Raw genomic sequence first — 27,987 nt, forward strand, 5'->3', positions numbered from 1 at the left:
CACACACACACACACACACACACACACACACACACACACACACACACACACCCCCCCCCCCCCCCCCCACACACACACACACACACACACACACACACATATGAAGAGGGTCTCAAATAAGCATCTTTACCAGGAATTCAAGAATAAGGAGGCTTTGGCGCCATGCGTGGCTGCTCACCCTCAACCAAATACACACACACACACACAGATGTAATGCACTTTAGAGGCAGTCACAAACAGAAAATGCAGCACACTCTCTTACACACATTCCACAATCACATAACAACAACTTATCATGACCCTTTCCTGCTGAATGCTTGTGTACAGCATCGAGCATTCCTCCCGTCCTGTTAGAAAGCGGGATAATCGCTCTTTGTTTGACGAGAAGGAGCTAACCAGTGGGCCTGACATGTAAGCTTATTACCTCCTTCAGCCTTCAGTTAGCGCCACGTACAGTGCAGCTCTCTTCACTTAAACTGCTCACTGCAGGCACTGTGTCACACTGTGTCTGGCTGGAAGGGGCAAGCTTTATATGTGAGTTCAAGACCAGTTAGAGGAGGGGTGGGGCCGCTGCGAGAGAACCAGGTCGTTACAGTGTTAGTAATGGAACTGGAGCTCTGGTGAGATATTTAACGAGGAAGCGTCAGATAAAACCAAAGGGAGAGGAACAGAAACCTATTTGAAGTCTCCTCAGTATGAAAGCGGACGTTACACAGCGGCCAACTGATCTGAAATGAAAACAGTAGTCCTGCTTTTTTCTTTACATTTTTTGCTGCCCCCCGCTCGACCTTCAGCAAGGTGACCGGGCACTACTACTACCCGATGTCCCTGACGCCCAGCCGCACTGTCGGACTGTGTCGTCCCCACAACTCAGCAGCAGGGAAGTGTGGGGGACAGAAAAGCAAGGAATACAGAGGAGAAATCCTTCCTGCATCTTTTCCCATCTCCCTCTTTAAAAGCATCTCGAGATAACACTTGAAATGACATTCAAATAACATTTGATTGATTGGTCTACTTCACACTCTTCATGGGCAATCGTGTGCACATTCCTTCAATTTCATGTTCTTCCTTTTCTTCCTACCTGTGGTTTAACAATGAAACCCATAAAGCCATGATGAATAATCACACATGCGTCATACAATTTCAACTATCTGAAAAATCTTAAACTTTTACATTGACTGTACTTCAGTGGTTTTAAGAGCAGGTTTGTTCATTGGAATGACGCTGAGGTTTGACTTTGGACTCTGTTGTTGTGAACCACCAGTCGATATCTTTAAGTTTCTCTTTCAAATCCTTAAAGAATATGTAACGATGGACTGACCGTGATTTAGCCGCCCCCTCAGTGAGTAGGCTGATATATTTCTACATACACGTCTGTGTTGAGATTATGCAAAATGGTTTCCATTAGATTCAAAAGCTTTTAAAGCCTTTTGAAATATTCTGATTAATGATTGTGTGTTTGAGCACAACCATGTTCAAGAGGTAATAAAGACAAACCAGACTTGCCAACACACACACACACACACACACACACACACACACACACACACACACACACACACACACACACACACACACACACACACACACACATTCTATTAACCTAACACGGACATATTGCCTTGATAGTCTGTGACCTGTTCCTTTGGCATGGCTTACCCTTCTCAACACCCTCATAAACATGACAAGGCCTTTGGATCAAAGCTGTCTGGGCCATCAGCCCCTAACATACACATACACACACACACACACACACACACACACACACACACACACACACACACACACACACAGACACACACACAGACACACACACACACACACACACACACACACACACACACACGCACCAAAACACACACACACACACAGACACAGACAAGCGCGCGCACACACACACACACACACACACAGACACACACACACAGGCTGACAGATGCTGCTTTGACTCAGAGAAGCCCCTGTGTCTCTAACCATCATCAGAGTGATTAGAGCGGCTGGTTTAGGACAGTTTCCACATCACACAGCTCTTCTTGGCAGAACTGGGCTGCGTTACGAGGAAGCTGAAGGCCACAAGCTTTTCACCTGATTGCCACTGAGGGAAAACACTTTAGTGAAGATTAGCGTCTTTGTGTTAGTTCTGTGAATCCAGAGCTGCTGTGAATCGAACAGCAGCAGGACTTGTTTGGTCTTCACTCTAAAGCTGGATGTTAAATGTCCCTGAGGCAGACCCCGCATGCAAAACGTGACACTTCCATAATGAAGTGGAAGTGACGGAAAAGATTAAGCTGTTCTATGTACTGGTTCAACAAAGCACACTTGATAGTGAGTGTAGATATAAATCTAAAATGTGCTTTTTATTCCAGGACATAAAAGGTCAAGAAGACTTTTTCTATGACACTTTTGTCATAGTCTTTTTTTGTCACTCACGTCTTTTATTGTAGGACAACGTTTAGGTCAGGTCTTTATCATACTGTCAGACATTTCTGACTATCATAATAAAGACTACTAAATAACAAGAACAAATATTCACCTGCAAACTGCACTGTACCTGAACCTTTGATTTGTTATTGTTGGTGTTGTCTTTTCAGCTTAACATGATGGGATCAGCAAACTTTGATAAAAAAAAAAGTTAATAAGAAATGACACCCAGAACAAAAATTTAAAAAAGCGTAGATTGCACATCTCGCTGTTTTGAATGACCCTGATTAAGGCCGCAAGCCAAAATGAGTCGGTCTAATTTGTTGCCGGCTCTTTGCTGCATATCATCCCTCACTCTCTCCTTGTGACATTTCCCAACTGTGTCTGTTCAGCTGTCCTATCCAATAAAGATAAAGGCAACAAATATAACTCAAAGCACAGGCAGAGCCAAATTTGCTGTCAGCAGAGATGTGAAAACAGAAAAAAAAAATGCAGATTTGGCACAGAAGAAGGGAAAGAGGTGTGATGAAGAAGACATGCCACCTGAGTGAGACTCCTCCTGTGAAAGCCATTAGCCCGTTCTGCAAAGCTCCACAGCAGCCATTCACAGCTTTGCATGCAAACTGTGGAGTGTGTGTGTGTATGTGTGTGTGAGCGAGAGAGAGCTTTTACAGCCCCTGCTGCCCAGTGAACCAGCTCAGCTGTTTGGCTTTGTTTGCTATAAGACTCAGGGTGTGAGCTCTTTTGGACGTGACCAGTGTCTGACCTTGAACTTCTGAACTTTTCCCTTCAAGACTTTTTCCAGGAAACAGACTTTTTGTTTATACCAGAAAGGAATCAGGTGGAAGTAGAGGAACAAGAAATCTTTCAGAAATGAATGTCTGCTGTCCAGAACTTCACACGTAGAAAATCTAATGATCTGCTAAATGAAGGAAATCTACTGAAAGCAGTGACAGAAAACCGTGTGTTGAGTGTAGTCGAACACTAAATCAAAACAAGGAGCCCAAATTGTTAAAGGTAAAACATTAAAGGTAACTGAATTGTATTATCTTAGTCAGACTCCTGCAGCTCATCACTGTACAGTTACCTTTGGTGTTTTAAATGTTATATAAGCTAATATTAGATAAGATAAGATTTCCTTTAAAGCATTTATCAATCTATCCAAATACACTTCATTTTTTTAATCAAAACTTTATTATTGGTTATTCTTTCTTACCCTAAATTCCATGCAGACTTTTTTTAAACTAGCTCAAAACTCCTCACAGGAACTTTAACACACAGAAGCCTGAGCGACTGCAGAGGTGGATCCACCATGGCACAGAAATATTGATTTCCTCTGTAAATATTTTGCCGAGTTGTTGTATATTTCAAGTTTTTACCAGATACAGACAAACTAAATCTAACAGTACAAGAAAAGATGAAGACATTACATGTTTTTTTAGCGAATACAGACAACAAGGGACACACGCACAGTACGACACACACGCACTCTGAGGCTGTGGACAGGTCCAACAACGCCTCCGAGACTGTGATCCCACCTCTTCTTCAAGTGCGATGCCACTCGGGTAAAGGGTGAGAAAGGAGGAGGGAGAGATGCTATAGAGCTAAGTGCCTAGGTGTTAGCTCTCTGCCTGAAGACATAAAGTTGCACTCTGGGATCCTGGGACTCTAAATCCCAAGTGCTTCTGACACAAAATGGACACCTCAGTCTCAGAATGCCACTCTGCATTTAGAGGGAAAAAGGTCAGCCTTTTCAGTTTCCTTACACAGGAGACAGAAAAGGGCTGGACACACTAAGTCTCTCTATAGTTCAGGATCTTCTTTTGGACGTGTTCTTGGAATTTTCTTCTCAGTTATGGTGGACACATTTACATCCAGACATTTAAATAAATGTACATTTGTGTAAATCACATTTGCACCATAAGTAAAGTTTAGAGTAAGAGAATGTCCAAAATGTACAGAGCTTTAAAGTTTTGCATGTTTTCACCGTTCGACTTATAACTAGTTTACCACTAGCTAACTTGTTAGCAATCAGAATGACCAGAGGACACCTTGTGTTATGAAATATGAGATCCGGATCAAACGAGCCAGGCTTTTCACCCCCGATATCGATTAAAGTCCAACGTCAGTAACAATGGCCCACACACATCAAAGCACTTCTACTGACACAAAGAGGGCATTTTTCAGGGGCTTCATGTTTGAGAAGCTTGCTCCGTGGCTTATCAATTCCTCCCCACACTTCCTTGACGCCACTCATCTTAATGCTGCATTCTTCACTCCCACAATCCCAGACTTTTCCCCCCTCCCACGGCTAATGCTGTGGCTGGATCCATTAGCTCACTCGCGCTAATGCTGCAGATTAATGGAGGATCAAAGTCACAGGGTGAGGGAGAGCCTGGCAACATACACACACACCTTCACCCACTAACACCACTGAGCTAGTTAGGGTGGCCCTCGTGATTATCAACACAGTCTTAGCCTTTCCTAACACACACATACACACTCCAATGTCTTTGGCGCTGTAAATCTGGCAAGCAGGCCACGGAGGGCCAGCAGGGAGTTAATGGCTGCCTCATAAAATCCTGAGGAGGAAGGTCAGGAGTGCCAAGATGCCTGATGTCCTAAATAAGAAGCATGTGGGGGGGTCAGGAGGACAGGGTGCTGCAGGGGTGAAGGTGCTGTCATGCATATCCAACAAATCCAACAATGAGAGGCACAAACGATGAATCCAAGTATTTTTGGAACAAGGCATGGAGCAACTTGACAGCTAGGAGCAACCATTGTGGTCATGTATCTAATCTCCAAGATCACCGAAACTTTGATTGGGACTTTTTTTTGACTTGAATGCAAGCGGAACACTTGCAGGGTGAACCACAAACCAGCTACGTTTTCCAGATTCAATGGATTAGGACTTGTGTTCAGACCAAATGCAAATGGTTTATTTTATAACAGACTTATTTCCTCAACTGCGCAGATTAAGACTAATCCTTGACAAAAATGTGTGAAAAACATTGGAAAGAAAAACTTGCTCAAAGGCTCAGTGAGAGATTTTGTCTTCTTTTCCTAATGCCCCAATGGCACATATTTACAAATCACTGTAAGGAAATAAGGCCAAAAAATGTGTCACCTATAAAACAAGGCCTGCTGCACACGTAGGCATTTTGAGGGGGCTAAAGTCAGCCACCAATATATAACCAATAATCATAGTTGTATTATTATTATTATTATCATAGTTGAGGGTCTTTATCAGGCGTGATGTACAAAAAACAACTTTTTCTTAGTTTCCACACAGTGTTCACACTATCTCTGTGTATAAAAAGCGAAAATGTTTTGAAACAAACACAAAAAAAAAGAAAGTATTTAGGTAGTTTCTGGAGAGAGACACTTTTGGCTTTGTTGTGTCTGACGCATCAAATGGGATTTTCTTCCCGGATCTTTTTTTTAAAGTCATATACTCAGGAGGAGACAAATATAGATTCAGCAGCGTATCACCCTCGTCTTACATCGTATGATACGATTATTGAATTGCTGGCACCAAATATTGAAGAAGGCAGGGAGACATGTTGTACAGTGGTGCAGAGAAGTTAAAGGATGACTTATGATCAGAGGGGAAATTATGATTAATATTATTGGTTTTCTTTACATTTGAACCCCACACACACACATACACACACACACACACAAGTAGGCCCTGTGGACGTCAAAGATGTCAGAGCAAGGCTGCTATCCAATCCAATCCACTTTATTTGTATAGCACATTTAAACAACAAAAATGTCTCCAAAGTGCTGTTCATATGATAATAAAAACAATGCTACAGAGGGAGCGCACCAGAGCAATTTTGGAGTTTGGTGCCTTGCTTAAGAGCATCCCTGCAGTGCACAGGAAGGGCCCTAGCACCTCTCCAGTTATTAGACCAACTTACACTTTGGTCCGTACTGGGACTTGAACCGGTGACCCTATGGATCCCAAACAAAGTCCATATAGACTGACTTACTGCCAACTTGAAAATTGAGCCCAAATTGCAGCGAAGACTTCACATTTACTCTGCACTTCACCTTGTTAGGGGTTTTTTTATCATGCAGCTAAACAGATACAGTGATTTATTGTTTATGATCGTCCTGCAAAGAATCAATTTCTGAAAAATCTCATATAATATAATCATTATAATGGACCCAGATGTGGATCAGAAGCAGGGTTCCATCTTTTTAGGAGGTCTATCACAGCGCTTCTTGTGGCCCTTAGTGGCTGCCGTCTTATCACTTGAAGGCCGTCGCTGCTTTAACACCAGCCTCTGTCATACTCGGCTCTTCAGTTCAAAGACAACACTGCATGGGAGATCAAAGCAGGGACAATCTGGTATGCACACACACAAGCACATGCCGCACTTACACACAGTACACATGATAACACTTCCATAATCTAAGCCGCACGCTCACAAACACACATTCAAACAGTGCAGCAGCTCCGACCGCACATGCCCCTGGCATTGATCAAAGGGAGGAATGTGATAGATAGACGAGAGATAAGGGAGCAAGAGAGAGAGGGAGTGAAGGTGCCTTCTCACTTTAGTCATCAGGCACCATTCAGTGCAATGAACAGACTAAATGTAAAACACAGTTCCAGATTACACACTTTAATGAATTAAATTAAAGCATGATACCATTTGGGATCCGTCTTAAAATCGGAATTATACATGACACCAAAGTTAAGAGTCTCAATAACCAACCAAAAAAAAAAAGGAGTGATAAAAATGAATGCTCATAACTGTTAGAAAACCAGTCAGTAGTCTGTTAAAATAAAATAAATAAAAATGCAGCTATTTACTGCTCTTCAAACACACAGGAGGAGTTGTTGGGTCTAGCTGATCACATGTCTTCACATCTACTTCGCTCCTCAAACAGCAACAGTGCATGTCAAAAATCACATCTCACTCCATGCTTGTTAATTTCATAAAAGCTTGAATTATGGCCCTTTGCTTCACTACATGAAAATGTAATTTGCTGGCACAGGACTAAGACTTAAGGCCCCTACAGGAACTTTCCCTTTCTATTGGATTTGGCGCCCCCTGTGGACAGAGTAGTCTTTGCTCATCTTGTTGTTTACATGTGTACGTATGTTTTTTTAAACATCAACATTTCCCTACTTCATTTTTTTCAGTCACACATACAGTAACTCCTTTTCGCTGTTTTTTAGCACCAGTATAACAGGCACTAAATAATCCTTGGTATGGGTGAGAAAAAGGTAATAGTTTGGGATTACACTGACCCTTGACATCACACTTACAGAAACAAATCTGTATTATGACCCATTACTTCCAACCTGAAGAAATTCATCATATTCATCATAGAAACATCCATCATATTTCGGGCTGTCTTCAGCAGTACATCATAACAACACGCTAAAGGATCAAAATGAAGCCAAAAGCGTACCTAAAGCGTCATAACTAAAAGTGTATGGTCGTGAGGACCACACTAACTGAAACCAAGACATACCAAAGGCCGGAGTGCTCAGAGACCATGACAAGACCGAGACATCTAGGAATCAAGACCGAGTCAAGACCAAGACCATCTATATCTCTGAAAAATCACCTCATGTAACCGGGGATAAAAATCACTACAAACAACTATAAACTTATTGAAGTCATTTATTCTTCAGAAAGAGGCCTTTTCCTTCAAATCACAGTGAGGATGTGGAAAATTATCAGAGCTGGTCTTGGTTTTAAAGTCCACCAACTCCAAGACCAAGATAAGACAAATGCTTTTGATTCAAAAAGTGGTCTTGAGACCAAGACCAATTTAAAGTGCTACAACACTACCATATTCTACTTACTAAGCTGCAAGTTGCCTTAAATAATGTTCTGGTAGGCTGTTTGAATCTGAGGTGTCTAGACGTAGCAATTTTATTTAAAGGCATCTATTCTCTTCGTTGTTCAAAGCCTCAAAAAGCACTACACATGTAACGAAAGGAAATCCCCGACATGAACTCAGTGTGTTTACTTAGTGCAGCTTTGCTCTATATTTGTGTCCTGTCATCCACAGAAAGGTTACAGAGGTAACCGAGCCTGGTGAAATCAGATCAGAAACAGTGGTGATCAAAACTCAGAGAGCAAAAAATAACATCTGTGGTCGAAGTGAAAAAGCCGACTGTGGGATGCCGGAGGCCCTGATTACATAGTGGTCTTGTGCCCAAGCTTTTAACTGGCACACAGTGTATTTCTTTACTGCTTTGGTGTTGTATTTCACAAAGCTGAGGATTAGGGCCACGTGAAAAAAAAAACAAAAAAAAAAACATTTCCAGGATTCAACACAAAATTCAGAGAAAGAAGAAGTATGAATTTAATGGGTAAAGTCAGTCCGCTGTGAATACATTTAAAAACAGAACTGTTGTTGGGTTGCTGTTCGACTCTGAATGTAGACTCTCTTCTCAGAATGAAGGTGATTCCCACAATACAGACTTAATCTTCAAAAAAAAACTGGGATTACACAAACATGGTTAAAGTCCCTGCTCTGGGGCTACATGGATAAGGATAAACCTTATTGATCTTCAATGGGGGAAATCCTGTGCCTCAATGTTCATGAAGTTCACTTGACTGTCGATGGACACGGTTCTCCTTCTGATACCGAGCAGGAAGCCGAAGGTCAGCAGAAACTGGAATGATAGTTTGCATCCCTTTCTATTCGTTATAAGGAACAGTGTCGGACTGAATGAGACCTGAAAGGTGACAATCATTTTGCTTTTCTCCTTTGTGAGGTGTCAGGCTGTGGATGCAAACATGTTACTGCTGAGCATGGTACACACACGCTGGTTCTCACTATACATAGAGTTTTAGGAGTACATTTTCAGTGCCAGTCATATCTCTAGAGACAGCACTCTCCCTGCAGTGCAACAAGGACAACTTCCTGTTGTGAGGGACATGTGGAAGAGCCAATCAGGGAGATTTTGAGGGCAGACCATCTATAATTTTCAAAAAGGTTCAGGGGTGCTTCAGGGGTGTATCCCGGAATAAACTGAAATGAATTGAATGACATCAATTTCCTCCATCCTTAAAATCTACAGCTACGTTTTTTAAACTCTAAATCAAACAACATGTGGCTTCTTTTAACTGATTTGATTTTCAATTATAACTTTGCAGGAAATGAACAGACTACAGACTGGTTTTATCAAATTATCATTAATGCAATGCACTCATTATCATGAGTGTGAGAGGCATTTTATAGAACAAATAATTCCACGATAAAACTATGCTTGCATCCCTGCCTTGCACATGTGTAGCCCAGAAAGAGAAAAGCAGTCACCAATCTGTTCTGCACTATGAGCTATCCCCAAATTTAGGCTGGGAATGCTTGTTGCATGGACCTGGCTGGCAGGGTCACTATTGAACAGCTTTTCTTCCTCATTATGTCAAAATCATGAATTCAAAGTAAAAATAAACGCTGTTGGCTGCAGGTTATTTAGAAGACTCACAATTCTTGAGCAGCAGAAATGAGCGGTGCATCTCGATATGAAAATGTCTATTAGGGCGGTACCACAATATTGAGGCTTCCCAGAATGCAACACAGCCCATCATGTGATGTATCCGAGCAGTAGCAGGCAGTCATTTAGAGTTCAGCTGTGTGAAGGGGGATCTGTGGAGGTCAAAACTCTCGGAAATAACTTCATTGAGTGAAACAATCTTTTCCTTTTCTTCTGATGAATTAGCATCACCTTCTTAAATGTTTCATTATTATGGGGTTGAATATCTTCAAGAATGTGAACCTTAAAAACACACTCTATCGGACACACACAAAACTTAAGTGTCCTTATGTGTCCTAATTTTCTCCGTCTCAGCTCACACAAACACAGCGCTCCTCCTTCTATATTCCCTGTCCGTGGGAGCCTGAACTAATCTCCCATCTGCCCCGGCTCCTGGTACACAGAAGGCTTTCATTCCTAACGAGGGCCTGATGAATTTTCTTAAAGGCGGTGATGGGCCAAATTGGAGCTGATATGTCCCATCCGGCAGGGTGGACGGGGGCCATAGGACGGAGCCTTGTCCTGTCGCCATGTGACAACCAAACCAGGCCAAAGTGAAAGAACCTATTAGCGCTAACTGGTCAGTTTACTGTGTATTAGTGTTGCTTATTCAATTACAGAGCACGTGTGTGTGTGTGTGTGTGTGTGTGTGCGCGTAGATTAGGGGGGGGGGAGATGATATAACCCCAGAGCTTCACAGTAAAAACTAAACTCAGTACGGGACAGTTGTGGTTGTTGACAAAAGACGTTTTGTTCTTTGAAAACGTGTGTGTGTTAGCTACCCAGAAATGTGTGTGTGCTATATGTGTTAAAGGTAATTAAGTGTGTAAACGAAGAAGTTGTGTGTGCACAAGTGAAAAAGTGTGCAGCATGTGACTGTGTGCGTGTCTTTGTGCAGCAGTGTAAGGTGAGGGAAAGAACGCATCAGATGAACTGTCTGCTTAGGTTGTTCTGACACACGCACACACACACGCACGCACGCACACGCACACACACACACACACACACACACACACACACACAGACACAGACAGACACACACAGGCCCAGTTTGAAGAGGGTGAGAGAGGGGGGCATGACGCGTCAAGCTGGAGCCATGACTTGGTGTGTGTGTGTGTGTGTGTGTGTGTGTGTTGCGTGAGTGTGAGGGGGTTGATCCCATTGTGTGTGTCAACAAGCCGTCCCATTCAGCGCCTGTGTGGCTAAACTCTGCTAATGAGCATTGCCTCTGGCTGGGCCTAGCTAGCACAGGGCTCATCATAGCTAAAGCCTTCAAGACACATGTACGCACGCACGCACACGCACACACACACACACACACACACACACACACACACACACACACACACACACACACTCTAACCCTGAACCAAATGATGGTTATGGGGGGGTTACATGGGGGCATTACAAAGAAGACAGGGAGGCAGGAGAGTGTGAACAACAGAGTGAAAAGGAAAATGTGAGTCAGGATGTGACCTCATCAAAAGATGACAAACAGCAGCAACAGAGAGCATGACTACTTTTTAAGGCAAACCATTTGAAAACAAAATGAAATGCTGTTTATGTCGGAGTGAGAAATATGCTGGGACAATAAACCTTCTGTGTGATAACCCACAAGACGACATCATTGATGTTTACACAATGAATAATCATCATATCCATTGAATCAGAGGTAAAGGACGTTTGTGGGAATACACAACGCTCAGTTCAACTTGATGAACGAGGAATTTCCTGGTTTGCTTAATACCGTTGAAACGTATCTGAAATATAAAGCACATGGATGGAGATGTTTTTTAGCACGATGCTAAACTTCCAGTTCTTTTGATATCAGGTTGTTAGATTGCTATCGGTGGTACAGTATGTTATGTTACATGCAGTTTAAGACATCTCTAACACGCTTGGAAGGACCGGGAAAAACAATTATGAAGGGCAGTGTGTTGCAATCTCTGTTCTGAGTCAAATAATCTCTTGCTTTTTGCATCATTAGCTTGATAGAAGCTACTGACGTAAAGTTTAAAGTTACAGGATCAGAGAAGATTGGGGCGATGTTAAACAGTTATGTAGTCGGAGCAACAAAGAGATGTTGAATCTGAAAAGTAATACTCTAAAGCAATTAAAAATAATCCAATAAATTACAGTCTTTGGGATGATTTAATCGTGATTCATTGCATTTATGAATAAAGTGAAAATCACAGCAGTGCAGATAGACTCATAGGAATACAAATATTCTGATTAATTAAGCCGTCTTCTTCCCATCATACAGCCCAAAAAGCTCCGTATGAGCAAACAAAAAGGGGTTGAAAGGACGTCTTTGTGTAGACAGGATTTTCAACCTTGCTGCAAAATTAATCTAGAGCAATGCCACTACAATAATAAATTCTTAAAAACTTTCAATACCAAACTGAGCAAATGATTATAAAACATATTTTTGTTTCTGACACGTGGATGTTATAACCGTCTTTTAGCCAGTTAAAAAAAAATGCTTGAAATCTGAAAGATTTCGACCAAATGCCAACACTGAAATCCTCAATATGCTAATTGGGGATCTTTGCTCACTTCTTGGACTTCAAGCATTTTGTTTATTCCCAATGTATACATTTAGTACGTTTCGGCGGATATGTATAAATGTCTCCAAGTCAACTCAGAAAATCTTTATTCTGGGGCAACTCCCAAGGTATTTGTCAGCTACACCCATAAAGGAAAAAAAACAAAAACAAAAACAAAACACTACTTCTTGGTCATTAACTCCATGAAGTGACTCTTCACTGCTGTAGGAAAAGCACTGAAGACACAGAAAACTGAAATCAAAGAAACCAGAAAATCCTTTGTGTGAAAACAAGACAGAACAATGTAACGCGTGGAAAGAAAAGAGAGAAAACAAAAGGATCAAATCCAGGGAGGCTGGTCAGAAAAGCCACTGGGCAGAAGGAGGGAAGATGGGAGCTGGAGGTGAGAAAAGGAGGGCATGTCACCCTCCATCAGCACAACCAACCTCTCTCTCTTTTTTTTTTCTTCTGTTCAACACTTTATGTCCACCACCAGCAAGCTATTTCCAACCCACAGCGAGCCTGCGTGTGTGCGCGTGTAAAAGTGAGTGTGTGCTGGAGGTGAGGTTTGGGGCTGAGGCCATTAAAGCTCTGTTAAAACACTTCTGATGCTGTTGGCTGATGCTGAAGCAAAGGGAGAGTGAAAAGGGAGAGGAAGTGAGACGGTGAGGGAGGGAGCACACACACTCAGCGGCTACCTCGGCCCGCCCTGCAGACCGCTGGCAGCCTGTCAATACTATGAGCACAGAGGTGCGAGATGAGTCAACAACCTAATTCTAACATCAAACTTTCATGGGCAGCAGAGGGGAAGAGCAGGACAGAGAGATGTGGCGAGAGAGGAGAGAGGTTTGCTGTTAACGCTTTCTCCATCACCTGACCTTCACTCCTCGAAACCTTTTAAAAACCCTTTAAAATCCGACCCCTTTTACACACCCACACACACACACGGCCGCTGAACACACACCGGCTTGCACTTTTAAAGTTCTGACCTGCGGCTGAATTACATTTGGAGTGTTTTAGCAAGATATAATAGTGACCCTCTCACTCTCTCGCTCACGCCCCCCCACACTTCACAGAAGCTCTCTCGCCCAGATGCAGAGAGTGCCAGCAGCTTTATTTATTAAATATGGCCTGAGAGAAGAAGCAACATGGGCGAGCTGAGAAACGGTTTTAAGAGACGGGCTTTTAATGGCTTTCTGACACGCTGGGAGGGTAGTGGTTCAGTGGCGGCTTGGTGGGGACACCTCTTGAGTGGAGAATGGTGTTTGTCCGGGTTTGTTGTCCCACCGTGTGGGTGTATGGGAATGTATCGCGGTCATGGGAAGGACGAGGAGGTAATCCTGAAGAAGAGGGATGCTACAGTGACTGTGATCTAATTAACAAGGAGGCAAAGGAGGGAGTATGATCAAGAGAAACCAGGGCAGGAACTTTTTTAATTTTGGATGGATCATGTTATTTACAAATGGAGATTTCTTTTAGGTAAAAGGCCATAAATATTTGTACAAAGTTCATTTTAGTAGAATTTAGCAAATGGCAGAGAACATACCGTGTTCAGCATTTCTTCAGGTGTTTGTCTAGATTGATCCACCAGTGTGGAAAGATGTTACCATGACAACCTCTGGAGGCTGGTTGACAACACTGGGTGGCTTTTTGACTTGTCAGAGGCGGGACTTATTTCAAAATCAATTATTTGTGCTGTCACAGCAGGCTGCTCGTAACTTTCTTTGCATTTCAGTGTAGCACATTTACTTTTCGTTAGTACTTTAAATTGTTCCTTAATACCAACATTGTGCTTTTGAGTTCTTAAAGAAGCTAAGATTTTAATTTTGCCGCTCTTTAGCGTTACTCTTCAAGTTATTTTTAAAATGGGAATGTAAAATATCTATATACAGTATATGCAACAAAATAACAAATTCCTCAGATGTGTAAACCTTATTGGCAATAAATCTTTATTTTTTAGCCCTGCTTTGCCTATACTGACAGAATATAAAGACAATTAGTTAATGGCTATGATGTGGTTAGATATGAATTGTGACTGATTGATTAAATTGTCTCAGCTCTAAAGATGTATGTATGATTGTACTCTTATTGTGAACTCATTGTGCTATAATTGTCATGCTAAGTGAATAGCATCAATGCCAACGCTACTGTCATTGTCAGCTAAAGACAGTAAACAGTGATGGCATCTCTCACTGACACAAACAGCCGAGCAGCATTGTCACTTTAATGCTCACATTATTTACAGACAGCTCTGGAGCTACTGGTGCTGCTGCTGGGGACTGGTTTGTGTACTGGGTGGGAGGGGATGGGGAGGGGGGTCATTTTGAAGCATGGCGGGGCCGAGGGTGACGATGGACAGTGATAAGACAGCAGACAGAGCAGCATTGGCTCTGACACGCTGAGAGTGAATGTGAGCAGGAAAAGACACAAGAGGAAGGGATACTTCCCCCCCCTCCCCCCTCAGGTGTCAACACCAGTCTCAGAGAGTTACATCAAAGTTGAATCATGCTCAAGAAGAAATAAAGAGATGGATTCTCTCGTCTTCACACATGGGATAAAAACGTGAACATTTCTTATGCATTTTTATGATAATGTGGATCGGCGGGTCTGAAATGTACAGACTGGTCAAACGTTTGTTAGGTTTAAGTCCTTTTAGCTTAACTTGTAATAATCCGGTTCATTGTAAAAAAAACACTGTTAGTAATTCAAACTGTAAATTTTAACCTGAACGAGCCACAAACCCCTCTGACGAGGTAGCATCAGTTAGCTCTCAGCCCCTCCTGTTACCCAGGGTCCACCGGACCCCTTTACATTTGTTTGTTTGAGAGGCCTTTGAGGGAAAACTCAGCTTGTGAAAAACCTTTTTTGAATGATCGTTTTCAGACTCGGTCAGTAAAATTTGCAGCATGTTATGATTTTGACCAGTAATTGCTCTTTGCAGGAAATAGAAGTAATTAAATGAGACAAACTAAAGGGAGTCTAGTCTGGGTCCTGTAAACTGATGATTCAAATGGTCCTTTTTTGGTTTTGTGTAACATCTTTGTATGCAATATTCTTTCAACATTTCTTAACAAGCCATGCACCATTATTAATTAAAGCTTTGTTGCCTTTAAACACATAAAGCATTTATGCTATGCACCAGCAGAGGCATGAAGTCTTTTATCCAACACACCTTTCTGTTAATATCACCCTCCCCTCTGTGTCTGCTTTGGAGCTACATTCTTTGACAACGCCACTCCCCGCTCCAGAATAAAGATGAGACTGCATAAAAAATACAATTCTTTAAATAACCAATGAAGTACATTAATCACACACCACACATGCTACAGTATACGGACATGCTGAATAGTGATAATACAAAGAAAAAGAGCTGGGGTTAAGTAGGGAGTTCAATTATTTATGCCGCACATAAAAAAAAATCTTCGAGCCCCATTTCATTGTTGCAGCCGAGTCGGTGTCAGTCAGTGCCAAGCAGGCTCATCCACTATTTATATGATGGAGGTTCCTGAACAGAGCTAGCAGGGAATGTTTCTTATAATAGTTATGATCCTTTAATTCAGTATAAGTGTCCTACGTAATTGTGTTTAAATGGACTTCACAGTTTAGTAGCCAATGTTTATTTGGGGAAAATGTGCTGAAAAACACAAATGTTCTGCTCATGAAACTGGGGTTACTTTTTTTTTATAATTTAAAGCTGAGCTGCAAAGGTTTGCAGGGTGAAATACAGTTTAAACCGATGAATGGTTTTTAACATGGTTCAACCCTCCTTGGATGAAGATTAGCAACTTCTGTATTATGATCATTTAAATATTGTAGTTGTTATCCAGGATGTCCGACTAACAACATCACCCTTGCTAGTAATAACCAGGATCTGATGATATGTTTAAAAATATTCCTGTTTTTATATGTTGGCCTGGTTGGAAAATATGCTCAAATTGCAATGCAGCCACCTGTCAATTAGCAGTGCTGTGGCCATAGACTGGCTGTAGCGCTGGTTCTCGCTTTACTCCACAGATGTAAACAAGAAACGTGAACTGGTAAATCGCAGTTTGGCAAGGTATTTTAATCTAGATATAAATAATCGAGATACAAATAAATGCAGGTTATATCTGAGTCAATTGGCAAATTGGACGGAGCAATTTGTAATCACAATAGGAGGGCAGCTTGACGGCTAGCAGTGTTAGCACTGCTAACACGAACTGCTTAGCACTCTACATGTAGAATAGTCTGAGTTTAAATTTCAGGAAGTAATTCACAGAGGAACATTCCTTCTGTCACATGCTGTTTGTTGTTTAACTCAGGGTACTGACATCATGTTTGCACCAGGCTTGGTTCACCCAGTCAGAAAAAGGGCTGACATTTACTTGCTAAAATGATAAAAATAAATACATAAAAATAAATAAATAATAATAATATAGAGATAGTTTAGAAATAAATTATTATATATATATATATATTTTTTTTTTTTACTAATTACTCTCAGTTGCTGAGACATTAGCGCTTCAGGAGTGTACATTATCCAGAATGCTTAAGGGAAAAATGAGCTTAATAAATGGTTTGTTTTCAAAGAGAAAAGGCTTTTGTAGCATTAGTAATTAATCATCAAGAAATATCCACAAGGAATCCTTCTTCCAGGAAGCACTTCTGGGTTAGTGAAAGGTTCCTCCAGGAACCCCCAAAGCAAGCATAGGTCCTTGAATAACCCCGGAGGTCCTTTAGGCTCTCCTAAACCCAAGAAACATTCAAATTTAACACTGCATTATATATGTACTGATATACCATGTATAGATATTGTGAGAAAAAAAAAACAACCAAGTCACTGTTTGAGCATTAAAGTTATACATTACAGTAAAGTCAGTATCCGCTGCCGGTTCCTTCAGTATCTAAATATCCAGAAGGCCTTTGTAAACTCTGTATTGCTCTAAATATATTCTATAGTTATTTCTGAGATTGAGTGACTCTGATTTATGATAGCCGAGCTCTTCCAACCTCACCACAACCAAGCTCAGACAACTCAGCCGCCACAACACGGTCAAAACCGTCACGTCACTGAGCGGAGGAACACACCCTGGTTGGTAAATCACATTCTCTGTGGTTGGGAATATGCGGGGAAAAGCTGACAGCCAACTCTATCTCGGATGTTTCCTTTGAGGATCAAACTGTAAAACATCTCGCCGGGGCTCGGTGGTTGGGGTTTTTGGCCCAGGAAGATGACAGGAAGGCAAACAAACAAGTTTGGAGGGTTTCTCTGAATGTTCTCAGACGTTTGGGTAATGGTCAGAGAGGGAGGGTGGGAGAGAGGAAAAGGAGGGATGACATGGTGGGAAAGACTGGTAGACAGGGAGAGAGAAGAGACTACTTGGAAAGTTTGAGGTAGAAAGATGAGAGAGATGGAAGGAGATTAATTAGCAAACAGGAGAGGAGGCTTCAGGGAGAGAGAGGATTTTTGCAGGTAATCATTGATGTTACTTCTGGACAGAAGCAACTGCTACATCTAACCTATATGTTTGGACATTTAAATGTCATATATAACAAGATGTGTCACATGTGAACAGAGTGGAATGAACCCATCCATGGTCAGTTCAATAAATAAATTTGATGTCGCCAACCTGCCTCTCCATTATGGTGCAGTAGACCAATATGGTCTGAAGTGTAAATAAAGAGGAGGAAAACACAACACCGGACTGAAGAGTGGCACATTTACATCATTAGCAGAAGTGAGCACAGTGTTCCTGTGACACGGCCGTTTGTCGACTCATTGGTCTAAAATTCTGCATGACCCTAACGCAGGGTCATTTTTTCCAGGCCCTGCTGTCCTCTTGGGTCAGCGCTACACTGTCCTGGGGAGAGGCCAACGCTTGCATGAATAAGTAAAGACCGTTGGGGGACCAAAGTCCGTTGGCTGACGTTTCCACCCCACTGAATTTTAACACATTAGGAAGCCCCACTGCCAGTAATGAGCCAGAGACAGAGGGAGGGAGGAAGGGTGAGAGAGTGTACTCACATCCTCAGAGCAGAACTCCCTGAGCACACTAGACTGTGTCACTCTCAACCTGTTATTGTTGTGCAATGTTGCTCACATCTCATGTGGAAAAGATGACACTCGTGATTGGTAACCTTGTAGTTAAAGTGCACTGATGTGCTTCATAACTACAGTGTAAGCCCACAGAAAGATACTACAACATAATCACCGAACAAGCATGACAAATTCATGCAATTATGCATATAACCGTATCATTTTGTAATGCTATGGTCGCCATGCTCTCGAGTAAGTGGATATGACAGGGACCAGAAATTACCCAATTAAACGCCTAGAAGATAGAAGACAGCTAGAATGAAACAAATTGTTGTATAAAACTCCTCACACGGAAATAAGATATATGATAGAAGCAAGAAGGACCTAGTAATTCCCTCCAGTAATAACAAACAAAATACAAAGAAATCCTTCAAACTAATAACTTAATAAGAACTGACGAGAGAAACAAAGATTCCTACGCAGGGTGACAAACTGCTTTCAACTTCTAAATGGACAACCTCTGTTATTATGCAAATAATGACAATGAATGTCATTTCTTGTAAAAAAAAAAAAAAAAGAAGCACACAATGTCTTTATGTAGGAGGTCAGTCAGAGGACTTGTTGATAGAATAAGAGTCTGTTCTGTCCCAATGTTGTACACAGTGAGTTAGGTGTCAGTGTTGGTTGTCCAAATGACTAAAGTCACCTATGTAGACTGTTTTTGATATGAGATCTCAAGTGGCAGTGCAAATAATAGCATATCGTCAGAAGCAAAGATGTGCACGGACGAAGTAAAGCCAAACACATTCAAAATGAAGATGTCAAGAATGGAGTTTGAGACTCTAGTTTAGACAAACATGTTTGTTTTTAATGTGACAAAATAGGGAGGTGTGAACGTATTGGACACATTCGATCCTCTCCAATGATTGTATCGGGTAAGGGACCGTTCTGTTTTGTTTAGGTAGAAAGATTGGTGGCATATGAAGTCCGACCAATTAATAGTCCAGATCAGTAATTTTCGATTTAAAGTATCTATTCTGCTGTTTGGTATGAAGACTTTTTTGATTCGTCATCATGTTTATAAGTAATTAAAGTGCGCTACTGCTTGCTGCGATGGCATTGGTGAGACAAAGCTTCTGGACAGTGAAGCTTTAATTAAAAGAGGGGTTTCAGGTCGTTTCAATTCACTGAGTGTTTTCAGAGCATTCATCGGCCTCTGACCGGGGGAGTTCATACTGTAGCCAAGGTTGTGTGTTGTTCTTCACAGAAAGAATGTGTGTGTTTTCTCCTCATCTCAGCCCCAGTGCCCCTGTGCCCTGGCCTCTCTTCCTCTCCCACTGTGTGCGAGTTTATTCACAGGAAATGCAGGGGAGCCTTACGGGTGGCTGGGCTGATGCGAAGCGACGTGGCGTCTCCAGCGAGCCGGGAACTTAGCATGTCAGGCAGGTCAGCACGGGGCAAGCAGACAGTCGATAAAATATTCAATACAGCACTCCCAGTTCATGGATCTAATACCTCAGAAAAGCCCCTCCTCTCAAAAACCCAAGGGGAGAAAGAAATGATCATCTTTTCAAACAATTTTCTCATCAGCAGCCCTGTGTTGAGTTCATCAAACTTGAGTGACAGCACATCTTGTTAATGTAGATCTTGGTGTGTCTGGTGGCAGAGCTTGAGAGGAATCCTCTTTGCAAGGTGATTTATAGATTTCAACCTCCTGCCATTATCCATTTTGTTTAGGAGGAAAGCTAAACTTATTCAGAGTGAAAGTTTAAAATGCATCATAATCTTTTCCAGCCTGAACGCTCAGGCACTCAGTTGCAGCCCTCAACTTCTTTTTTCCAGAAAAAAAAGTGTTTTATTGGTTTCTTTTTTTGTCATGCATCTTATCAGAGTCCTGAGGGAAAGGAGAAAACATACGGCAGAGTTTGACAGTATGGAGAGAGTTGTCTGGAAGAGCTGGCCCTGGAATGTCTTGTGTCAGGTTAGCGCAATGGGCGCTAATCCCAATTAGCATCACTCAGCTTCACTGAGGATGCATCACATCGACTCAGCCTCTGCTGAGACAGGCGCCCTCCATGGACCGGGTGGATACAGTGAAACACCAGCTGCTATCGGCCTGTTTGGCTGATTAACCCAGACACTAAGATGTCGTTGCTGTGTCTTTTGACTCCCGAGCTGACGCCTCCTCCTCCCTTTGTTGTCTTCGGGTAGCTTCCGTCTACTTACATTTTTAACAAGCGTCTCCTCTGTCTCCATCTCTTTTATTGTGTCGTCTGAGTGTGTGGTATTTTATTACTTACACTGCATAGATTGGTTGAGTACACTGGATCAGTGTTACCCACTCAAACGGTTTTCCTTTCTCTCCCTGAATAATTAATGGAAATGGATGGTTAAGGACAAAGGCAGTGAAGACTCCATTAAGGGGCGAGATGTTGAGAGGTGCTGACTTCATCATTGGAGTTTTTAGTGCCAGGAGTAGTGATCCGCCTCAGACATTCTCTCCGACAGAAATGGACCAGGAAACTTCTTGTTTCTGCGCTAAAAGCACGGTCACCAAACAAGCACGGTACATCTCTGATGACAGGACAGAAGTGAAAAGGGGGGTAGTGCGCTCCAAAGTCTTACGCCTTGTCATGTATTGCAAAAACTCCATGTTTATATGCTTTCACTGGACACATGGATTTTGAGCACACTGAAAACAAAGTGTTTGGACTAACAAGGTAATGTGGGCAAGGGGGGACGGGTGAGAACACAGCTTTCATGGAGTACAATTGGGAGCTAACCTAAGTGATAAAAATAACTGGATCTGGCTGCAAGGGGTTTTGTTTAGCTTTTCCAAAGGCACGTCATAATATATCCCAGAGTTTCAGGGCCCTGCAGCTTTCAGATACCTATAAATAAATGCTTTTCCTGGGCTTTACTTCTCTCCCTTTCACTTGCAGACACACACTCATGCAGGGGCTGGAGCCGAGTAAATAGCCCCCTTCTGATGAAAAACATTCCAACACTACCAACACTGTGAAAGGGGAATGGATGGGGTGGCGGTGGTGGGGCTTTTTAAATGGACTCAACCTGCCTGTTTTCCCCAAGCACTTTTTCACTGCCACCATTTTCACAGAAAAAAGAAGCCCTTGGTTCTCTCCAAGGGTTTAATGTGCTTAGCTGAAGACAGAGATGAGCCGAGTCTCTTCGAGAGCGATGCATGTTCCAGACGAGGAGAAGGAACCCGATTGAACCCCCAAGACCTCTTCTGTTGTACTGTATGGACACTTCCATAGAACAGGTTATTTTTGCAACATTATCTCTTGAAATCTAGAGTATGATGACTTAGGAGGGAGAAATTGATTTCCAATGCAACCGAAACCTACAGCGATGCTCAGACCTATTACTAATGAAGCCACCATAATGATAAAAAAGTGAAGCCTTTTACAGATCAGCCCTGATATTGACTAACAGGTATGCAGCTGTTAAAGAACTTCAACTTTACTATGAATTCTGACAAAAAAAGAGCGAGAAACAAGATTAATCAAAGGAAATATAAGTCGAGAAGACTGTCCATTTGGGGATTTTCTACAAAGGCCTGAAGTCCATAAATGTAACTTTTGTTGAGCTGCAACCATCAAAACATTTGCTATCACTATAACTTGGGCATGATCCTTTGATGAGCTGGTGTATAATTGCTCACAGAAGAGTTATTTAAAAAGGAATAGGTCATGGCCACTCTGAAATTTTAAGACACAATGAATAACATGTCTGTAGTCCTTGTGATTCTTGATTGCAATGATTAGAAATTAAGTACCATTACACTCAAAAAAAAAAAAAAAATACTTCATGACGAGGACTTTTTAAAAACAAGTTACAGCTGTCACTCTTGGAAGTTATAAGAGGAGGGGTTTGATGTTGCTGACTGCAGGAATGTTGTCGGTTCAGAGTTGTAAACGGAGTTGGCCTTCTCCAACAATGGGGCATATTTTGCGAGATGCTGGGAGTCGATAGCAGGCGTCCGCAGTGACAAAGGGCCACTTCTCCGGCTCCGTGAGAAAGGCATGTTAGTTCAGCTCTTTGATACAGGACACTGTTTCTCTGACCGCCATTCATTACCATGTATAACTCAAGACTCAATTGGCATTGCGCATTAGGCATAACTTGGCCCTCCTACACGCTCTCAGAGGCTGTATTATGGAGGTCTGAGAGCCAGGCGTCTCTAAACACTCCTAGGTGTCTCATAAAACAAGACTGGAGTGTAACGCAGAGCTTGGGACAAGAAAAGAGCCTCACTTCTTTCTCTTTCTGCTCAGTAGTTGAGACATGAGCTGTCTCGAGCCCAGGGCTTTGGCACAGCATTGGAAGAATAACATGGCTGAGGCATCCACATTTGTTTCCACTTATGTTACATGATCTTTAAGAGCCTAATTTGAACAAATCCTCTGCTCCGACCGCACACTGTACTTTGTGAGAGGGCTCTTAGCATATGTACATTGGGTGTTAATGTCATGCTCTAAGTAAACAGCGCCAATGGTCAGGGCCGGGGAGAGCGCACCCTATTTCTGGCCTGAACTACATCTAGTCTTTTATTAAGAAACCAAATGAAATGAAGCAAGAGCAACAAAGGCTGTCTGGACCCTGTCATTTCTGGGCAACTTTAAAGTCTCTCCAGCTCGGTCTCTGAATATTCTTCCTTTTGAATGCTCATCCATTTCCATTTACTGTTAAAGGATCAGTTTTACCCTCCCACAGGGGGGTCATTTAGATCTAATGACATCCATCAAAACTGGAACAAGAAGAGTCTCTCAACCCTTAAAACTCTAAACTGAAACATTCTGCCAATGATGTTATTGGTGTGCTTTTTTTTTAACAAATGAAGATATTCATTTTGGTATAATTAGCAAATTCAAAGGGTTGTGTAGTCAACCTGAGTAAATCATAAATATTGTCAAATTAACCAGTAATCAGTCAGAATTAAAAATTGGTCAAGATATTTCTGAATATAGCTACGCAAAAAATACATCCTCTTTTTATACTTATTCATTTACTCCACATCATCTATTCTTTTAGATACCCTTAGTTTTATGAGTAGTTCAAACGTGTTTCCTTACTATTTTTTTGTACTTTTTCGTTTTTACACCAATGCATCAAATCCCTAAAGTCTGCACAACCTTTAAGCTATAGTATTTTTTTTCTGGTTATGCTCTAGGTTTAAAGATTTCATTTTAATCAATTTGTTCCTGATTGTGTAAAAACTTTCCTGAGGGATCACCATCGCCCCTACACTATCACGTTTTCACCACCTTTACACGTCTGCCATAAATGTGGTTGGCAAGACAAAAGCTACCTAAGCTGTCACTAAGCTTCAGAAAAAAGAAAAGAATGAGTGCTCTCGCAAGTACAACTTTCATTTTAAGATCAAATCCAACATGATGATGCAAAAACTATTTTGTGCTTCCTCCTGAGCTCTGTATTGAAAGGGTTAACGAGGGACATGTCTATCTACACCTGATGTTGGCAAATAAGTAGTGAAAGCAAAAACACTGACACCAAAAAATGATATTGAAGTCAAGAAGCTAGCGAGCAAGTGAAGTCATTTCAGGTCAACCGTCCTTAGCTGAGCTCATGCTTTTCTTATTTATGTCCATCTTAAACACGCTTTGCACAGATGATTAAAACTCACATGTAAGCAGGGTTGAATGAGGAAGGGGAAAGAGTACATTAAGAAGCTGTCTGAAAGGGAAGTGCGCAGGCTGCCTGAGGCTCTGCTCCCACACGGACGCTGCACTTATTTCTGTTGCAGAGATACGTCTCCTCTTCAGCTCACTTTGCTCTCTCTGCCGTCCCTGTGTTGATCTGCCTCCAGCTCGTGGCACTTCCCCCAGCGCACTGTGAGTGTGCTACAGCTCAGGAGAATGCCAGCACCATGTCAGAAGGACGTAGAGAGAGGGTGAGAAAAAGAGGAGCGGAGGAAAGGTGCTGGTGAAATGTTAATGTCTTGTCCTGTTCAATATCCATATCTTTGGTCAGGGGACGGCAGCGGCCCTCCCTGCCCCGCTGTGATGCAAGAATACATGAAACGGTGGGAGGTGCTGCATGTGGATCAGAGTCAACCTTGTCCCTTGTTTTTCTCGAGCGTGCTTATCCACACACCCTCCCATACTCAGACAACATAAACATTTCATGTTTGGTTAGTAACCATGCATGAGGAATTCCCCCACCCTGTTGGTGTGTCATGTTTATATTGCCTTCTTGTTAAGAGTGAGCATCCTCAGTACTCCTGCTTGGCTACCAACCTGACCTCTTTTCCCTCAACAAACGCCCGCCATCTACCTGAAGGCCAGTCTGAGACACTGGCTAAGTCCTCCCACACCAGGAGGGGGCCGCTCAGAATCCACTGGGTTATTATGTGTCTGGTATGGGGTGGAGGTCACACAAAGTTACAGGAAAGAATCTTGAGGATTGCTGGGATGTGTATGTGTTTGTCTGTGTGAAAGAAAAGGGATGGAGGTGGGGGGGAAGGGGTGTTGGGGTAATGTCTGGCAGATGACAGATCTGTGAATTCTTTCCTCGTGCCCACAAGGCAAAAGAAGTGGTGGTGCGGCGGTCACATCTTCAGAACACTTACAGTCTTTATCCCGCTCTTCTTTCCCTATCCTGGGGGGCTCAGCCTGCTGATTACTAAACAGGAGGCTATTCAGCAGCTGCCCCTCCTCCTCGCATCCCTCCCAACACACAAACACCCACTCACATACACAACAACACCCCCCCCTCCATCCACCACTGACGTTCCCCTTTTCTGTGGGACGATCTGAAATCATATTTCGCAGTGGTGCAAACATAATGGGAGGGCCGGGGACAAAGGGAGCATCTTTGTGTCAATCAGCACAAAAGCGGTCAGTTCGACTTCTCGACCCATAACAGCCTCACATGGTGTTTAAACCCCCCACCAACTCGTAGCCTCTCCCATCTTCACCCCACAAGGATGCAAGTATGATACACAGCAGCTATAACTACGGGGCTGCAAAAAGAAGACCTGCAGTGACAAAACCTGCAGTTCCTTAAGTGGCCACTTGAGGCTGAAGTCAATCCCAATTATGTTCCATGTTGAACTGCCCAATTTAACAGCACAACCTAACATGTTTACAACCTTCTACAAATGGTTTTCCCCTCTGTAGCTCATTCATTTATTGAGTAGTGTGACCGCATTAAGTGACACGTCAGAGCTGCTGGTGTCATCCATAGACTGTATAAAACATGGATGTTGCCTTGGTGACATCACCCTTTGGCTACTTATATATTTTATATGCTGCAGCTGAATTGCTCCTACAGAGATTTGTTGCACAACCTGCGGTGAAAATCTGATCGGGTTTTTGAAAGCCCAATGATCACTGTCACCACATTGTAAACGCAATGTCAACCTGTAACAGGCTAAAAGGTGTAGCAGAGGTGTGCCATAAGCCTCCTGTCAGGCCCCTCATTATGCATAACTCTAAAATCAACAGCTTTTTCAGTGATTGAAATTCTAGTAATATATTTTTAAATTGAAAGAATTATTTAGCAGCCTTGTGTGTCTGCGCTCACAGTAATTAAAGTCACCTTGATGTAGGTAGTGCTTTTCCTGCAGAGAAGACATATAGCTGCCTGGTTAACTCACTGGGTTAATTTGAGTTTTTGAGAGCGAGTGAGGATCCCTCTGTGTTCGATAAAATCTCATCTCTTCTTTAGTTTAATACATAAACAACCCTGGCCAACAGCTACCAACAATTACTATTATACTGTATACCTGTGTGAAAGATGAGGGTTAGCCTTCTCACTGAAGCCAAACAATGAGCCACAGATTATTTGATACAGCTTCACTCCTTATAAGCTCTACCCTCCCGTCCAAAGATGGTCACTTCTCATCTCAGTCGACGGTAAATGTGAAGAACTTGAAGCATCAAACATGTTAAAGAATCAATATGAGACGCAAAGGTTGCTACTGTGTGTCGGTCATTATTACAGTGTTTGGAGGACACTGACACACAGTAAAACACACTTTGTGCTGCGCTCTGACAGGCCAGACAAACCTTAACACTTCAGTCAGATTCCCCACCCCTGCAGCAGTACACCCACCCTGAATTGTGAACAGTACAATGTGTGTTTTCACCCCTCTGCCTCCTCCTTTCTCTCCTGCCCACACGCCTGCCTGACTTTTAGACTTTTAACTCATGTGCGGGACAGTTGTTGTCCGTGTGTGTGTGTGTGTGTGTGTGTCTGTGTGTGTGTGTGTGTCTGTGTGTTTGTGTCTGTGTGTGACAGAATAGGGCAGTCAACAAAACTCAGTTGTCCTCAAAGTGGTGGTAATTGTATTTGATTAAAATAATGACAGGGTGTTGGGACAGAATGGAGGGTCTCTTGGTGGGAGGGTTTCAGGCCTGAAACCGAAACTGAGGGGGGGGGGGGTCACAGAAAAGAGAGGGGACTGTGTGCTCATTGTCATAAAGCTGAACGTGTGGCACTCACCTGTGTCACCATGAGATCGGGGCAGGAGGAGGCAGCACATGGAAAAGAAAGAAAAACGATTGAAGGATTAGATCAGCCAACGCTTCAATCATTATTATTGAACGATGTAACAGCTGCATTGAGAAGGAAATACACTTTTGGAGCAAACTGGCAAAGAGGAGCGCTTCAACGTAGTTAGAGAAAAAACACAAATTCAGTCTTCATCACAGAATGAAGTTTCAATTATCACAATGACCGAGAGTACCATTTCCTCAATCCTTTCAAATCCCCAAATGTGATTCATTTAAATTTGCTCTTTAACTCTGCTGTACTGTGTTTGTTTGCTTGTATCAGGATCTTTTATTGGATGATTACATTATTTTCCCCTTGGATCAATAATAATGTTGCCATATCCGTTCTGAATACAAAAAGAAATACTTATTAATGGATACATGAGCAAAATGTTTTTGCATCCTTGCTGAGAGAAGATAATCAGTGATGAGATGTTGTCTCTTCTGTGTTTGAGTTTGGTTTCATACATCAGTTCATACTGCTCATTCAGGTGCTGACGTCGCTGCTGAGTGCAATCAATCATGTGCTAGATGGGGCGGGATTTATAGCCTAGGTAACAAAGAAAACAGATCCTTGTCAAACGATCATCACAGAGAAAGTGAGTTTGTGGGAACAGATGGCCTGGAGGTTGCTGCTGAGTGTTTCAGAAGATGGAAAAGAAAAAACAATCAGATGATAAAAGACAATCAAAGAGTGTACAATAGAACCCACTATACTCACTTACTGGCTTTAATTATTTTTTGAAGATACAGATTTTGATCATCCACATTGAGTGTGAACGTCATATAGAGGAGGTAGGTATGTACATCGTCTGGAGTCCTTCTTCTGTTTCAGCAACTTTAAAAAAAGTTTTGAGCAGTCTGATCATTTACACTCCAAATCATTTGAAAAAATGTGTCTTAAAATAACCTGAACTCATCTTTGAGTTGATATAATGTCACTAAGTGAGG

At 42.3% G+C, this 27,987-nt stretch overlaps 1 protein-coding gene across 2 annotated transcripts in view; it reads right to left on the minus strand.

Annotated features, from left to right (window-relative positions):
• The window catches only part of bcas3 (BCAS3 microtubule associated cell migration factor), a 289,933-nt gene that overhangs the window by 93,895 nt on the left and 168,051 nt on the right, over positions 1–27,987 (minus strand). The gene's annotated exons all lie outside the window — the stretch shown is intronic.

This window comes from Symphodus melops, assembly GCF_947650265.1.
Source record: "Symphodus melops genome assembly, chromosome: 10".
Classification (NCBI taxonomy): Eukaryota; Metazoa; Chordata; class Actinopteri; order Labriformes; family Labridae; genus Symphodus; species Symphodus melops.